This window comes from Dipteris shenzhenensis, chromosome 12, assembly GCF_047967505.1.
Source record: "Dipteris shenzhenensis isolate YYH24624 ecotype China chromosome 12, Dip_SZ_1.0, whole genome shotgun sequence".
NCBI lineage: Eukaryota > Viridiplantae > Streptophyta > Polypodiopsida > Gleicheniales > Dipteridaceae > Dipteris > Dipteris shenzhenensis.
This window is the reverse complement of record NC_141607.1, coordinates 28,537,136-28,555,917: the sequence shown is the minus strand read 5'-3', so window position 1 is coordinate 28,555,917 and position 18,782 is coordinate 28,537,136. Positions and strand designations below refer to the sequence as shown.

General features: G+C 43.1%; 1 pseudogene; it reads left to right on the top strand.

Moving 5' to 3' along the window:
- The first annotated feature begins 12,146 nt into the window (after positions 1–12,146).
- LOC147896062 (epoxide hydrolase 3 pseudogene) lies at positions 12,147–18,132 on the top strand (annotated as a pseudogene).
- The last annotated feature ends 650 nt before the right edge of the window (positions 18,133–18,782 follow it).

Sequence of the window (18,782 nt, the reverse complement as noted above, 5' to 3'; positions counted from 1 at the left end):
TATCGGCTTCCCTGTTGAGAGATCCTTCTCTCTCTCACCTGTGGACTTTCCTCCCCTCAGACCTCGTGTGTATGGCAGGAGGTCTGCTCCGGTAGAGGCTTCTGTTTCCGCCACCAGGTCGGGTAAGGTATTCCAACCCACTTCCTCCCGCCGATGAGGATAGCTAGTTGGAATATACAGGGATTGGGCGGCATCCCTCATCGCCGTCGCAGACAGCTGATCAGGAATCAGCTCCATCCAGGTGTTTCAGGTGGTTCCCTAGACATTCTTTTTCTTCAGGAACACAAACTGGATATCAGAGATTGCTCCAAGTCAGGTAAGCTGCTCTCAGGCTGGACTTTTTGGCTTCCTGCCTTGGGAACCAGAGGAGGTACATGCGTTTCAATTTTAGACTCTGTTCTCCCTCTGGTCATTGGACACGGTACCATAACCCCCTCCAGGGCCCAGTGGGTTTTACTTCTGATTGACGGACGTAAGGTTGGTTTCCTCAACCTTTATGCTCCGAACAACAGAGGGGACCATGTTTTGTTTTGGAAAGAGTTGCTCTTGTGGGCTGACATTGCAGATTCATGGATTATTGGAGGTGACTTCAACATGGTTAAGGCACCTTCGGATAAGAAAGGGGGCAGAGAAGGTGGTATCCACTCCCTTGAGAGAGCAGCCTGGGATGCCTTCTTGTTCAGGTTCAGTGGCAGAGATGTTTGGTCAGATGATGCATTTCTTGTTCAGTCTCAGTCACTTTTGTTTTCATGGTCAAACCATAGGGTGCAGATGCCTATCCATGCTCGGATTGACAGATTCTATGTGGGTGACTGGGATCTTGATAGAGGGGGGACAGTTTACATTGCACCCGGTGTTTCCACTTCAGACCATTTTCTGGTAATTTTGTCCATTTCAGAGCCTCATCTAAGAGGACGGTCTCACAGTATCAGGATCCCAGACGCCTTATACACAGATGAGACTCTCACAGAGGCAGTGTTGGAGATCTGGGTTTCTCATATGCAAGGGGGGGTGGCCGGTCCTTCACATGTGGCCACAGCACTTGACAGTATTAGCGACTTCTATCACTCAGTTGCTAGTGCTCGGCGAGGTGAGGTACTCAGGCGAGAGATCGATATCCGCCGGGAGTTGGCAGCCCTTCAGAGGGAGGAGCAGAAACGACCTTCAGATGCTTGGATACAGGAGCGCCTTGCTGCGGCAAGGGCTCACTTGCAGACCTTGCTTGATCAGAGAGCAGAGTATGCCTTCCATGCACGGGAGTCCTTTTGGATGCAGATGGGAGGGAGAGTCAATAAACACTTTTTCTCTACACTTGGCCCCAGACATAGTAGAGAGAGTGTCAGGCAGCTTATTGACTCTGACGGCGTTTTGTAGTCCCATCCGGAGACCGTCATGCATTTAGCGACAAATTTTTATTCCTCTCTTCTTTCCGTAGATCCGAACTCACAGGCCAGAGAGGTGGCTAGAGATGAAGTTTGGCAGAGTTTACCTGTGTTGGTCACCCCAGAGATGTTATGCTCACTTGATGCACGCTTTACCAACACAGAATTCAAGACTGCTCTTTTTGCCCTTCATAAGGGCAAGTGCCCTGGTTCCGATGGTCTTACTCCCTCTTTTTTTATAGCCTTTTGGGATATGATAGGTGATCATATTAATTCAGCCCTGCAGGGCATTTGGGACTCGGGCAAGATGCTTGACTCACTGACCGAGGGACTCATTCACCTTATCCCGAAAGGTGGCAACAGGAATTTTGTATCCCATTGGAGACCCATCACTCTTTTGGGCACTCTTTGCAAAATCCTTGCCAAGGCGATCAGCATTCGACTATAGCCCTTTCTTCCAGATCTCATCTATGATACTTAGACAGGCTTTGTGCATGGGAGGAGCATTTTTGATAATATCTTTTCCTTTTGGGAAGCCACAGAGTGGGCTATGCAGAGTGGACAGAGGCTAGTAGTTTTACTCTTGGACTTCGAGAAAGCCTATGACAGAGTAGATTGGGGTTTTCTTGAGGGCACTCTTCTACGGTTTGGATTTTCAGATGCTTGGATCAGAGGGGTGGCCTCCCTTTACAGATCAGCCCACAGCCAGGTTTTGATTGGAGGGGTAAGGGGTGACAGGTTTCAGATTTCCAGATCAGTTCGTCGGGGATGCCCTTTAGTCCCCTTCCTCTTTCTTTTTGTGGCAGAAGCTATGAGTATATTCCTTAGATCTCAGGCTGAGCTTTTTGGGCTGAGACTGCCCTTGAGACAGGAGCAGGAGCTTTTTGACTGTGAGTTGGCTGATGACACTGCTATTTTTATTCAGGCCTCCTTGCAGTCACTTGATTCTTTCCGGACAGCCTTGGATATTTTTTGCTCAACTGCAGGGGCATACATTAACTGGCATAAATCCTTTGGCTTTTGGATCAGTGATGAGGACACTCCAGGCTAGGGAGTTGACATTGGTTTTTCCTGGATTCAGAGGGGTGTTCCTATCAGGTATTTGGGATGCCAGGTAGGATTGGACATCTCTCCAGCACAGCAGTTTACCCCAGTAGTAGAAAGTATAAGGAAAAAGCTCCTTTTCTGGAGCTCTGCCAAACTCGACCTTGCATCTAGAGTTGTGGTAGTGAACCAGGTTCTCTTGGCCACCTCCTGGTTCATGTGTTCTTGCTAGTGCCGGTCTAGGGATTGCATCACTCAGCTCATCAGACCAGTCAAGAATTTTCTATGGAGTGGACTTGATGGCACAGCAGATGTTGCAGCAAGGGTGGCCTGGGAGACTATTATTCTCCCTACATGTGAAGGGGGCCTTAATGTCATTGACCTGGACTTGCAGTGTAGGGCTTTGCTTTGTAAGGTGGTGGTGAGGGGACTCATGCCTGGACAGGAACCTTGGAAGGATTTCTTTTTTGGACGCATTCAGGCTTGCACACCAACCTTGGGAGATGATTGAGTGGACAGCCCTCGATGGATTTTCACATCAGCCCCTCTCAAATCTCCTGCCTCTCCTCTCATGACTGCCATCCTGAAAGCTTGGGGGAGCTTCAGGAACACTCTTCGAAGGATTCCACCTTCTACCGTCGAAGAGATTGATAGGCAGCCGATCATTTGGAATGATAGTATTCTTGACGAGCATGCCAGACCACTGGGCACTTCCCATTACATGCAGTGGTCTAAATGGGAGAGAGGCCCCGCCTACACAGTAGGCACTTGGAAATCTTTTATCAGGCTACCTGTGGATCAGAGACTGCAGCCTGTGAGTCACCTCAGAGGGGTAGCACGCAGGATTCAGCAGATAGATGCAGCCATCCCGGTGGAATGGACAGTTGAGCTGCCTATTACTTCCACCACTTGGATGGGGGCTTTTTTGAGGACATCGGTTCCTTTACAGGTGATCGCTCTCCGAGGTCTCGGGGAAGACGCACTGGTCTTTGATGTTGGGGATGGAGATTTACTTTCTACATCCAAGGATGTCATTCTTCTTGAGGTTGCTTTTCAGCCTGTCAGGATTGCTGGTTTTGTGGACCTTGGAGCGGGCTTGCAGTGGTACTTAGACCCCGACCCTCTGCTCTTGGCCTTGGGATCCTGGAGGTTGTGGTTATATGGAGGTGCACCTATCAAGTGCTTGCAGTGGGACCCAGGAGAGTGGGAATGGATAGATCATGGGCACCGAGAGAGGGGGATTCCCTTCTTTCATTTCACGGTTGGTAAAGCCAGGAGGTTTCAGCTAAACAGTAGGGGTTGGATTCCCTCCAGAGCCCCCCATTGGGAAAGCTTCTTCATCACCGCAGACTTGCGTAGAAATTTCTGGAGGAGGCTCTGGAAATCCCTCAGAAATAGAAAGATCACTCTTTTCTTTTGGCTTTCTATTCTTGGAGGGATTGCAGTGAACCTGTGGAGATCACGATTTGGGGCTGATCCCACTTGTCCTCGATGCCATTCTGCAGAGGAGTCAATGCAACATTGCCTTTGGGACTGCAGTCAGGCGAGGACTGTTTGGAAAGGGGTTGCTCGGATACTCAGCATCTTTCACACTTCCCCTTTCTTCATGACTTGGGGCTCGGTCGCATGGTTATCTCTTACCAGGCCCCAGGTGTTTTATGAGGGTGAGCCTTCTTCTTGGGCACTCTTGGTCCGTCGGCAGGTGATAGAGCCCTGCTCTCTACAGGATGTACCACTTACTCCCTTCAGAGCTTCTCATGTTTCAGTGGACACCTCTTGGGAGATTTTGGCTAGCATTTCCTCTTGGCACATTTGGAGAGCCAGATGTACTGAGGCCTTGGATGGCACCCAGATACGCCCATTATAGGTGTTCACGGGTATTTGGTCTGACACGGTTCACACTTTGATAGCCATATGGGCTAGCATGCAGGGCCCTTCACGGGCAGCCTCTTCTAGAAGGACTATATTTCTTTGAGTTTGGAGAGGTTCTCCCTTTTTCTCGGAGGTTTCTACCGGATTGAGATGGCACTATCAGCCTCAATCCTTTCTTTTTGGCTCTTGAGCTTTTCGTGCATTGCATGATGTATCCCGTATGGAGCTTGCTCTAACGGTTTTTCTTTAATACTTAATAGAAGTCTCTTTTTGCAAAAAAAAAAAAAAAGGGCTTGAAGTCCACACACCCTCCACTTGCCATTCTTTTTGGGTACTATCACCACAGGACTGGCCCAATTAGAGAACTCTATAGGATAGATGATATCAGCCCTCAACAACTTAATTATTTCCAGCCTCAAGACTTCTGTCTGCTTAGGACTAAGTCTACTCATCTTTTGAAATATCGGCCTTGCATTCTCCTTAAGCTGAATCCTTAATGCCTTACCTTTGAATCCTTTTATCTGTTCATATGAAGTAATGAACAAATTTGGATATTTGCTGAGAATAGCACAATACTCCTTTTTCACCTCTGCAGTAAGATCGGGGTTTAAAGTCTGCTCTACCTTTTCTTGCATTGATTCTTGAGAATTGTTGGGCTGCATAAACTTCTCCATTACTTCACCTCTGTCCGCCCCTTCTTCATTGCTTTCAGGTATCTCATTATGTTCTATCTGCAGATTTTCTACTCCACCAATAAAAGCCACATCAACATCATCTGCTTTCTTCTTCACTGCTGGAATCACTTTCACTGCCCTGTTCCTCCCCTTTTTCTGGATCAGAAATTTCTGCCCTACTAACCATATCAAATCTGATTCTCTTTCCTGAAAGAGCATGAACAGTAATCACCCCATTTTTCCAATCTTGAATTGTCCCCACCCTGCGTAACCAAGGTCTTCCAAGAATAAGAGGATAAGCCCCTAAACTAGTTGGCATCACATGAAAATCCATCTTGCAATGCATTTTAAAAGCCTCAACATCCAATTCAGCCACAATCCCCAAGGTTTTGACTTTTGTGTGGTTAGCCATTCGAATCCGAAACCTTGAAGGAGAAGAGATCTTCAATCCTGATTTCTCAGCACATGCCCAAGTCATCACACATATTTGGGCTCCCCCATCAATATATGCCTCACCAAGTCCCTTCCCTTTATGCCAGGCCTCCACTGAGGGCAAAATATCTGAAAGCTCAGACATAGACATCCACTTCACTATTTTCTTTCGGGCAGCCCTATTGCCAGGATTCACTGCTCGCCTCCATTCCTTCTTCAATTTGGGACATAAGCTGATCATTTGCCCAAAAGTAATATCAGGCTTTCTCCTGGAGAGATCTCCCACAAGATCATATTCTCCTTGTTCTCTTCCAATAGGATGATCAAACACCTTGTATTTTCTTCTTGGATTCTTAGCTCTTCTGCTCTTCTTCCTTTGATAAGTGACCACCTCTTCAGCATGCTCTTCCTGGTTTGCACTCGGACTGGCTTCTTCTTCACGGGTTCTTTTCCCTGTAGGCATAACATCTGCATCATCCAAGTAAACTCACAAGCTTTCCTTTGCCCTTTTCTTCAGCAGTGAATTTACCATTACCACTCGATTGACCTGCTTCCTTCACCTCCACACTATGATCATCGCTCCTGTTATTCAGCCCTGGTGGCAATGGATAAATATCTCCCCCCTCTCGAGGTGGGTTATCACATTGTGAACTATAATGACCCATAACTCCACACTTAAAACATTGAACATTGGGAGCATAAACCCCTCATCCTCTTCCCGCTTGCCACAGAGCTGAACCACCCAGTAAAGGCAATCCACCTATACCCCTTCCTGTTAGAGCCCTACCTCTTCCCCTACCACTCATCAGATTCAGAGAAAGGTTCTTCATAAGTTCTGACATTTCATGAATCTCTTCCTTCATGGATTCTTCCTTTTTGGGTTCTGACTTAAATGGCTCATCCGACAAAGAAAATGTAGTAGTAGGATTAGCCTGCACCATAGGAAGCTCACTACTAAGTTGTATCAATCTCTTTTGTTTCCTTTCCTTTTCCCTGGCTACTCTTAGAGCATCCTCAAAAGTGGGCAACTCCTTACATTCCACCTTAATTCGAATTTCAGATTTCAGTCCAGTTATGAACCTGTCCTTCTTTATCACCCGAGGAGGCACCTTTGGCAGCAAAGCAGTCGGCCATCTATTCCACAAGATGGTAAACCTTCCCGAGTATTCATCCACTGACTAGTGCGAGTTCTGCTGCAAAGCACACAGCTCTCTCCATAACCCATCAGCATCACGCACACATGCGAACCATGCCAAAAAGGTAGCCCTCACCTCAGCATAACTCAGATCTCTATGAACCCTTTGCTCATCTTGGCAAGTAGCTTGGAACTCTTGCAACCAATTTCGAGCCTCTCCCATCAAACAAAAGGAAAGAAACTGCAACAACACTTCAGGAGCATTTCTGTCTTTGATTAAAGCAATAAACTCCATACTCTCAATGAACCTCTCAGGATCTTCATTTAGCAACCCATAAAATATGGGAAATTCATGAGCCATCTTGTACACAGGAAAAAACTCAACCAATCACCCCAAAACAAATAATTCTATTCCTCAGTAGTGCTCTGACTTGCAACTAACTCAGATCTCTGTTTCTTCAGGGCAATCTTCTTGAGAACTTTCTTAATTATTGCTTGGAGACGAATCACTTGAAGCTTGTGATCAATGCAATTCTGCCTTCTATGCCCATACCCACTACATAACTCACAATATATCACCCGCATGCGAGGGGTTGTTTTCATAGTTCATCAAATTACACCCAAGATTCAGAAGAGAATCTTCAACCAACCTACAAAAAACAGATTAAATCTCACCCAACCCTTCCAGACTGTCTTGTTTCACGTGCACACTATCTCAATCCAAGACCCACAGTGTTTTTGTGTGCTCCCCAGTAGGATCGCCAAAAAAGATGATAAAACAAAAGAGGAACACGGCTAAAAACAACAGATAAACTTCAGACTAGAAGATATTGAGGCCGGGGCAACAATCATGGAATTAGAATTGTAGTGTGATCTGGCTCCAAGTGACAGTAGCTTAGTACACCATCCAGAGCATGGATCCAAAATTACAGGAATCGTGCCAGACATAATCTCATTGTAAACTTTCCCAGACACAAAGCAGAAAGCCCACAAACCACCAATCCCAAAAAAAATAGCAATCTTAGGATAACATAACACCCACAAGCACCTTCTGACAGCACAAGAAACAACAAAATATAGGAAATGAACCCACAGCTCACTGGGAAAAGTCTCTCTGTATCTGCATCAGGAACCAACCACATATAGCTTCACAGATGTCTTCTTGTCTTAGACCAAATTGCACATGGAGCCAGCAAGAAAACTCTTTTAATGACGTACACAAGTTAGCGATCAAGCTTCCTCGTCAACTTAACAACCCACCAATCACGTGGTCGTAGGTAGATCCATAGACAAATCAACGCCTGTATTAAACTGCCTCTGCCTTATCGCCATCCAGTCACTTCAGAAGAGCAGCCAAGGAGAATCTCAAATGAACTCTCAAATCTAGGAATTCAGCCAGCAACTTGACAAACTCTTGACTCAACACAATTCGATCAATCAAATGGCATACTGATCATTCTCACGCCACACCAACGGAGGAAAGACACCAGCAGCAAGTTGTTCTTCTCTCTTCCTATCAGGAAGTCAGAGTCAATCAGAGAACGACGTAGGAGCACCTTTCAATTCAACAGCAAGAACATTTTTCCTTCGATCGTGAAACCATTGTTGTGAACTAGCCCGTCACTCAAGCCTTCTTCTCAGGAAATATCCCACGATCAAATGAGCAAATGATCACAACAAGAACATATCGCAAAGAAGTCGTTGAGTTCCCTTAGAACGAATCACAATCAGCAACTGGCCTTTCATTACCCTCACCATGAGTCCAGTTCCCTTAGAACACCATCGTTGAAGAAGACCAGCTCGTCACCCTGAATTGCGTTTCTTTGCAACCACACTCCTTTCTTCTCCCATTGCACTTCTCCTCTTCTACGATGTTCCCCATAACCTAGACCAAAACATAAAAGTGCATATCTATGTGCCTACCCTTTATTATGTACAGTGTACAGGAGCTTACTACATTTTTTGACCTATCAACGTGGTCATTCGTGATAATAGAGATATGATAATCAAAACTCAAAAGGAATCCTCAAAGGTCAAAAGTCAATCCTCCTCCTCGTTCGACGATTCCATGTCCTTCTCAAACCGATCCTCACTTATGACAAATTGACTCAGCAGTGTTTGCACTATCCTCAGGCTCCTTAGCCAATGACTTCTCTACGTTCTTTTCTACTGCTTGCTTAGAAGCCTGTCCTTGTCTTGCTGTCCTTGCACTTTGTCCTCGGCATATATGTTGTTTCGTGGATTTAGGCCGAGAGGTACGAGCGACCATAGTAGCTCCAACAGCAGCAGTGCGTTGTGATATCCAGAAGCTCTGAAAAGAATGCATGTTGAGTGAGTGGGCTGAGAGAGGGATGAGCAGTGAGTGTGAGTTGTGTGAGCTGAGAGAGGGCTGAGGGGGCAAAGTGCAATAGTGAGTAGACTGGGTAAGGGGCCAGGGCTGAGAGAGGGAATTAGCTGAGGGAGAGAAGGGTTGAGAAATGTAGAGGCAAAGACCAGGCTCCAGTACCACCGGATAGCTCCAACAGTAGCAATGTGTTGTACGATATCCAAAATGCCAAGCAAAAGCGCGGCTAGGGAAGCAGTTTGTGGAAGGTGAGTTTAAAAGAGAGGCGCATCTAATGATTCAAAAGTGTTGAAAAATGTCTTGAATGCTTCGAATCACACCTTATCTTCAGGTACGCCCACCGAATTAACCATGTGCTATAACACTAATATGATTGATCTCAGAGTGTGTTTGTCAAAGAGCTAAAATCTGCTGATGATGGAAATCATAAACAACAAAAACCTAAAATATCTTGATGAAGAAAATCATATACATCATCCTTTCATGTGATCACCGTAACAGTAACTCATTTCCATGCTTCATCTCCACCACATGTTCTGGCCTCACCCAATGTGGCTCCCAAGTAAGAACATCATCACCATCAAGTCCTCCAAGTCCAGAAGAATGCAATTTACATAGGTGAGTTGCTTCAGGTGCTGAGTGGCAAGTCTGGAACATAGTCACAGGAAACGTTTCGTCTATTTCATCATTTTGACATGTTTCGTTTCGTCTTTTTGTACGAAATGGAAGGTTTCGAATTGATACTTAATATATACAAGGATAGGGACAAATAAAACATGTTATGTTCGAGTTTAGAGTGATCAAAGAGAGATGCAAGTCAAGACACCTAAAAAGGAAATTCAAAACAAAAAGACATTCTTCAAATTTATTTAACTTTAGGCTTTCGATCTCCTTTCTCAAGTTCAGATAGGTTTTGAAATGATATTGAATATATATAAGGATAGGGGCGAATAAGATATGTTATATTCAAGTTTAGAGTGAACAACTAGAAATATAAGTCAAGACACCTAAAAAATGGAATTCAAAATATTGAGATTTATTTAAATTCAAGCTTTCAATCTCCTTTCTCAAGTTTCAACTTTAGACCCATTAAAGTTAATATTTATGGATACAAAACTTAAAGGCATATGGATTCTAGAAAGCATAGGGCAAAAACGTGTAAATTGATTTAGGCGAAACAAAGGTTTCGTTGAGACCATTTCGTCCTATTTTGAAACGTTTGGTTTGTTTTGTCGTTTCGATGTTTCGATTGGACGAAACAGGTTTTCATGTGACTATGGTTTGGAACAATGAATACACTTATTTTTGTGATTCTAGAAAATATGAAAATTTGAAACTTCAACTTTGGAGACTCGTCATGCACCTATTTCTTTTTTAAGTAGTCATAATGCTCTGCACACACTCAACACAATAAGAGAAGTGGTCTTGTGACAACACTCTAAGTGCAAGGGTACGCAATGTAGAATTAAGTCAGTCAAAATTTCTCCACCAAGACAATTGCTATGATTGATTATCCATATCTAGAACAATGGCACATGCAAAGTTACCCCTTAATGCCCTAAATGCTATTATCATCCTCAATGCGGTTTTGCACAAGAAGTTTGCCTCCGCTCCACATACTCCGTCCATCCCTCAAGAAGTATGCGATCAGAATCTTGCTCCATAGTTTTCCATGTAGGATGAAGTATGAGGGAAACTGTGTGGCTGGGTCTCCTAAACCGTAACTCACCTGGTATAAAAAATGTCAAGCAATTGATCCACCCTGCAAAGTAAGTTATGTTACATAATTGATTATTGATCATGCATCACTCGTGATAACTTATATGTTGAAACTTGAAAGACATTATAAGCTTTTTAAAAACAACAATGATTATGAAAATTTCCGATTTCAATATGTGTCTCGCATAAGGACAGTGCACTGATCTAATGTGGTCTACAGACATGTAATGTACTGATACAAGAGGCCCATCATGCATCCATCTCTATCAATGAGAGAGGATAGTGTAGATGGAAATTATTGCTGCCTGGATGGAGTCACCAGTGTTCCACCATTCATTATCAAGAACAATGTTTCAAATCCCATTGCCTTTCTATCAGCCCACTCTATCCAGTCCATGCTAACCGTCTAGACTTGCAGTAAAGGATCAAGTTATAACTTCGGATGTTCATTCATGGTTCGTAAATGATTCAAATGCCTGTGACCTAAAACTAGAAGATAAATCATAGCTATTAGAATTTATAATTTACAATATACACACTTGGAAAGGACAATGTAGATGTGCCCAAACCATGTGCTGGATGGTTTTTTCAGCTCCCACTTGCAATGATCTCTGAACATTGCAAGTATCCTAGGCTTATGGGTGATAGAAGTTAATCATTGTATGTGATTTTTTTATCACATCCAAAACCCAAGGAAGGCTGCCAACAGTATGAGCTGTGCAAGCCTCAAGGCAACCATACAATGGAGGGATAATCTGCCAGGATGTCTCCCCCTTATACTTGCATGCTGAGTGATTATAGTGAGAATCTGGACCTTATTTTCATGTCCCACATCTATTACAGGCTGAATATCAAATAGATAAAAGCCTCTACAACAAAATATTAATGTTAAAAACATTGGAGCATATGGAAGCTAGAGCTCAAATTGCAGCATGTACATTGTAGACTGTAGAGCCAACATAAATACTATATAAAATTTTGAGTATAATATTTTACACATGACTGAAGGGCCTGGCAAGGATACATTCACATTTCTCAAAAACCTGGTGCTAGGGCAGCACAATACCAAGATATTGATCATATGTCGCTTTCCCACATCAGCCCGCCACTTGACACAAGTGACACAGCCATATGTCTAGTGCGATGATCTAAGAAGAGAAGAGTTCGTTTAAAGAGATGTACCAGAGATACTAGCTTTTGGCTATAAAGGGGAAGAGAGAAGTAATTGTAAGCTAGGTAAGTATGACTGCATGCATATGAGATGCATGCCTCCTAATCATGCATCTCAATCACAACGAGTGTCTCACAGATACCTTGAACTTCACGCAAGCAAAGATCCAAAAAGAGGAAGGTATCCATGATTTGTTGATTCCTCGCTACAAAATTTTGATGCAGTCTATTGAGTTCAAGAGGAGCTTTCTCACACAATAGTTGCCGCAAATATTCTTTCCAAGGTGTCTATCCACTGCAAATTGCTCTCCTGGAGACCAGTAACAAAGGAGATTTAAGGCAATTGGCTTCTAGTCATTCAGCCTTGGCAAGATATGGCGAGCAAAGTGTGGGGGGCAAAATGAATCCCCTGGAAAGCGGTGTAGGTGGGATGTGATGTGCTTGGTGGTGGTGTATATATATATGTAGAGAGAGAGAGAGAGAGAGAGAGAGTTGATGATGTGATATCTCTTTATCTATTGTTAGTTTAAATTTCTATCCTGCCTAAACCTCTCTACAGGAACCGGGAAGAGCAGAAGCAGACTTTGCTCATCAAGGGTGTGCAAATATCCTAAGGAAGATTTTTTTGAGCACAAGGACTGATCTTTGGATTGCACCTTCCGACAAAGAAATTTCAGAAATCCTTGATGCCCCAGAAGATTTTCCTGCATGGATGTCTGCAGAGGATATCCAGCAATATGCAGACCAGTTTGAGAAGATAGGATTTACTGGTGGTTTCAATTATTATCGGGTTATTGACTTGTAAGATTTCCATTTTGTTCTTCTGAATTTAAAACATATGATTTGTTGATTGAACCACAGCCTTTCTCAAGTTTACAAGGTTGATCGTGGATTCAAACAGTATCAAGTCTGTATTCAATAGCATAAGATAGCACTTTGAATTTGTTATAACCTGCGTCACTTCAGAGTCGTGCCTTTTGGTTTAAGCAATTCTTGTTTTATAGACACTAACTTGGGTAAGTAAGTAGCTGTGATGTTGAATGAATGTATTTACCTTGTGATTGTGCTATTCAGTTGTTTTAAATGTGGATGAAGGTGGCTGTGAAGGCGGTTTAGGCTCTATTGCTTTTGTCCTTCCAACGTGTTCATATATTTTCATCGGTTTTTCCTTTTTTAGCAAGGGTTTATGAAGATTATGTGTTCAAGGCTATTTTAAGGGGAAAGGAAAAGGCCTTCTTGAGGGCTGAAGTTTGAAAAGGAAGTTATGAGGCTATTTAAAGAATAATTGCCATAGTGCCAAAATTTAGTAAAAGATCTGGATCTATTAATTTTGTTGTCCAAGTAGTGTTGATCTAAAGCAAGGCCAGTTGGGTTTGAGAGGAAAACTTTAGAATACTTGGAAATGGTATACATCATATAAGAGCATCTCTTCTCCATTATTGAAGTCTTGAAGACATGCAAGCACTGTGTATGTGCGAGACTCTTATTAACCATGCAAGTGTGAAGTGGTTACGCAATCAGTCTGAACTTGGAGGTCTGAAGAAGAACAGGCTGAACTAACACATAAATTTGATTTCTTAGTGAAGATACCAAAAGGCTAAGCTCAATGTGATAGTTGATGGCTTCAGTTGGATGCCTATGGTGAGTTGAGTTTTGTCCCGTGGATTGGTACCTAAGGTCTCCACATGAGAAACAAGTATTGGTGGTGTTAATTCAACTCAACACATGATGTTGGTATTGGTAGACAAACACAAAATCGAAGACGGGTATGTACCGTGTATGGGTAGAACTTGTCCCTTGAGTGTGAGTGCTGGAGGGGAGGGGTTTGCGGGGTTAGGAGGTGTGAATGGGTGTCCAATGATCGCAGAAAGCTTGCTAAATGGGAAACCCGATCTAGACAACGGGCTTTTTTGGATAAAGGCTGCTCTTCCAAGCAATTTTTTAAGAGTTTACACTATAAAAGACAGGCTGCCAATATCTGTCGGATCCGGATGCCTCATGGTTCTTGGTCAACATTTTCATTCAGAGCTTGCTGATTTATGTGTGCAGCACTTCTCCACTCATTTTGGGCATGTGGATACTCTTTCTCCTCGGCTCGTGTTTGCACGTCAGCTTCTTTTGCAGCATATTCATCCAATTCTGTCTGATGGTCAGGCTTTGGAACTTGAACATCCCTTCACTGAAAGGGAATTTTCTGATGCACTAAGATCCTGTGGCAGATGGAAATCTCTAGGATGGGATGGTCTCACTGTTGAATTCTTTCTTGCATTCTGGGATCTTCTTAAATTCACATTGCTACAAATGGTAAATACAGCATGGCAAAATCAGCAGATGCCTGTGTCATGGAAAAAGGGCCTTCTCAAGCTGATTCCAAAGAAGCAGCTATGTGATTCACTTGGTGATTGGAGGCCAACCGCGCTCATGCTAGTCATTTACAAGATCATTGCTAAAATGGTGGTTGATCGGATTAAAGGTTATTTGCATGATGGGTTGCATCCCTCCCAATATGGCTTTGTTCCATGTCGCCATATCACAAATAAGATTGCCAATGCTTATATTGGGATTGAATATGCCAAACACACGCAATAGGATGTTCTACTCTTGCAGGTAGATATTGCAAAAGCCTTTGACACAATTCAATGGGATTTCATCTCGCAAACTATGCGAGCTTTGGGGTTTGGACAAAAAATGCAGCAGGTTATTTACTGGCTTTACAGAGATAGCAATGCGGCTTGCATTCTTTCTGGGGATATCTCTGATGAGTGGACTCTTCGTTGTTCGGTCCGCCAGGGATGCCCTCTCAGTGCTTTACTGTATGCCATTGCTACTCATCCTATGCTGCAATATATTGATCATCTTGTGGCTATAGGATCACTTCATGGCTTGGAATTGGATGCTAATCGCAGCATGGTTGCTGAAGTTTATGTTGATGATTCTTTCTTTACCCCAAAGAATACGCTCCATGATCTTGGTGCCTTGATGCAGGTCCTCTCTGTTTATGGTTTGGCAGCTGGTCTTCATGTTAATTTTCAGAAGTCTAAGCTGCTCCCTTTGCATTCCAAAGACTGGCATAGTCTATTATGGCCCGGGGATATCATTCCACCCACTTAGTTCGTTCCTCATTTTGGTTTCCCTTTGGGGTGGGAACTCACTCACCGACAACAAACTGATTGGGTTTTGGCTAAGCTTCGGAAAAAGCTTGAGTATTGGAAACTGGCAACCTGGCCTTTGCACGTTCGTCTTCGAATAGTGCAGTCCATCCTTGTGGCATATATTCAATTTTACTTGCCATTGATCATGGTTACTAAGGCAGATCTTACATCTTTAATGTCTATCTTTATGGAAATATTCTGGCGATCGAAACATGGCAAAAAAAGTCTCAGGCTGCTTTCAATGCATCACATTTGTTCTCCCAAGATGCATGCGCGTATTCTTGCCCATAGGGAAAAAATGTTGCTGTAATTTCTGCAAGGTGATCAGCCTTGGGCTCTTATGATTAGGACTCTGGTCACTCATAATAGTATTTCTGCGTTTGGTCATTGGCAACTCGATCAATGGGATTTCTTTTTTGGCTGCACTGATGGCACTTTGCCTGACTGCCCTTTTGTCTCCCGCTTGCTTCTTGACTGGAAGCATGTTCTTTCTCATCTGGAGTGGAATGGATGGCAATATTTGCTTGGAAATTCTTTGAGAGCTGAAAGCATTCACTGGTCGAAAGTCGTTTAGCCTCCCTTGGCTTTATAGGAACCTCGACGTTCCTACTTTGTCTCATTTAAAGGCATCACCTTGGTTGCTGATGTTATGGATGATGCTGGTACTGTGCTCCCCTTTTCTCTAGCAGCCACTACATATGGATTGGGCTCTCATTATCGTCCTTTGTGGCGACAAATTACTTCTATGCTTTCGCCTTTTGTTCCGATTCCTCCTTTGGAACTCCAGGACTGGTTGGAAGATTGGACTTTGACCTCTCCAGGCTCCTCTTCTCGTCCTTTGAGGCTATCTCAGATTACTGTACTTGCATTGTATAAAATCCTTTTCCCTCAACCTTGGGTTTGAGAGAGAGGTGATTCTGTTTGGTGAATGCATCGCCTAGCCAAGTGGTGGAGGAAAAGATTACAGCAACTTTGGGCCTATAAAGTACCGCTTCGGCAACAGGTTTTCTTTTGGTGAGTTCTTTTGGGAGTGTTTCCATCTGGACAGCTATTAGCTCATCGACACATTGCTCCTGCACTTTGCCATAGATGTTTTGCTTCTTCGGAGACTGTGCCTCACTGGTTTTGGCATTGTCCATGCTCTCGTGAGTTTTTTTATCTGCTTCGACAGCGCCTGCGAGCGAGATTCCCATCTATTCCGTTTGGGAAGTTCTTCTGGCTATTTGGGTTTCATCCATCCAGACCGGAGTTTCATCTTTTCTTCGTTTAGGTTCGCTACTGGGCACTATGGACTTTATGGACATATAGGAATTGTAAAGTCTTTGGTGATCCTACTTTCTCTTTGTTTGGCTTTTTTAGGCGTTCTCTGCAGCAATCTTTCTTTGATTGCTTGCAAACCCGCTGCATAGATCATGAGGTCTTTTTGGCATATACTGAAATTTTTAGTTGATGTGATTGTAGCACCTTGTTTTGAGGTTGCTACTCATATAATATAATCAATCAAATATTTCACACAAAAAAAAACTGCGTTTGTGTGTGAGCGCTATGGGCTTTCTTGGACTTCCTTGGGCAGATTTTGAGAGCTCGGTTTTCTACTAGGCACTTTGGACTTTCTGGAAGGATCGCAATCATAGGGGCTTTGGTGATCCTGTTTTTTCCATTTTCTCTTTCTTCAGACACTCTTTGCAGCAATCGCTTTTTGATTGCTTGCAATCTCATGTCTTTGATCATGATGTATATTTGTCCTACAGTGAGATTTTCTCTTGATGTATTATAGCTCTCCCTTTCTGGGATAGCTTCTTTGTAATATAATGACTAAAAGACTCCACCCAAAAAAAAAAGTGTGAGTGCTATGGGTGTGCAGTATGTGGGAATTTGTGTTCTCCTTTTCTAGTCTTACTCCAGCAAAATGGATGTCATGTTGTGGTCATGGGATATCTAAAGCTAGTCAAGAAGCAAAATGGAAGATAGTTATCTACTGTATATGGGTAGAACACTTCCCCTAGCATGGGTGTTGCAAAACGGAGAGGGGGGGGCGGGGGGTTTCATGGTGTGTGTGTGTGGAGCGCTATGGGTGTGGGTATGTGGGAATGTGTTTTCCTTAATTAAAATGGATGTCATGTCTTGTGGTCCCCTATAGTTCATCGTAAAACCTTATCACTTCATTGTTATAACATGAAGCTTGGACACATTGTAATCAATTTGGAATCTGACAGAGTTTTTCATGGACATATCTTTTGTGCTATAATTCATTCATTAAGTTTTGTCTGGCTTGAGCTCTTCAGTGGGAAATCAATTTGTTGAAACGTATCTAACACCATAGTTGTGGCTGAACGAAATTGTTCAGAATCCATTTCAATCAACTTTGCTCTCTATTCAGAACCTTTACCATGGCTGAATCAGTCCTTCACATTTGGAAAATGGGGAGAATCTCAGTGTATACTTTCTGCATGTGACTTGCACCCGGTATCCACTGATGTCTTGATTGATTTGATTGAGAGAGAGAGAGAGAGACTAGGTCAAACTGATGAAGTCAGAGTAAGATGGTGTGTTTCTGCTGCATGCAATTGAATAATACTGCTGGGAGCACGAGATAGTCTTACCTACAACTTTGTTGCAGGAACTGGGAGCTCATGGCACCTTGGACGGGAGCACAAGTGATTACTCCAACCCTATACATAGCAGGAAGTAAGGATATTGTGTATGCCTTACCTGGAGCGAAGGAATATATACATTCAAAAATGAAAGAAGACGTTCCTAAACTGCAAGGTGTAGTTGTGCTTGAGGATGTTCACCACTTCATGCATCAAGAGAATCCCGAAGATGTCAATGCTCATATTCTGAGTTTTCTCAATGGATTTCCTAAGTGAAAAGAGAAGAATTCACATCGATTTTCATATGCTGGTCCTGTGAAATGAGATTTCTGCAAGTATTGAATGGATTATCTATTTTTGTATTGCAGCTAAGTTACTTGTACTGCTTTGAACCAAGCAAGTCAAATGGTCTAGGTAGTTTACCATCAACAGAGTCTCTTCTGTCTCGAAGAACTCGGATGGTTTCTATTATGTATTTCCATGTGCCATAGTTGTTGTCAAGCTTTCCTAAAGACTCCAAGTTGATGTTGCTTGATGTTGACATGTTGCTAGGTATCAACATGGTTCAATCTACGTCAAATTGTGCAAAAGATGGACACTTTGATAATGCAAAACAAATCCAACTTTTATGAAGAAATCTTGATGAGTTTTTAGAAGAATTCAAAAGCTGAAGCAATTACAAAAGTCAGTGACCAAGTTATGGTGACTTTCCTGTGAAAAGTGCCTAAACCTTGTGTATATTTTTACATTTGTGATGATTTTCAAAGGTTTGAAAAATGTCGAGAATTCTTTGATTAAGTTTGGCTCTCAATGTGAGACACGAGAGTTCTGACTGGGTTCAATGTGGACTAGTTTTGGATGAGCTATGGCCTTGGAAGTTAGGGTGAAAATGCAACCTTCCAACTGTGTGAATGGACTTTAAGATTTAAGTAATTGTGTAAATAGGTCTTGAGGTCTTGAGACACCTAACCAAACTAGTGGCAGCTGAGTAGTGGGTTAGTTTGGTCAGGTTAGGTCTAGTTTTCCTTGACTTGGGTAGGTTTGATTGGGTCCATTAATCTATCCTGGACTATATAATTAACCTTAGGTTCGACTTAATTCACCCCAAGGTTAGTTAAGGATAGGATGTTAAGTTATTGTAGGGACCTAAGGGTGCAAGAAAGCTCTAAACAATAGGTGGGTTCTAGCCTTCTTTCTGATCTTAAATGCATAAAAGGTGCTAAGTTCTAGCTTTCAATACGTTGAAGATTATCGTGAAGCTAGG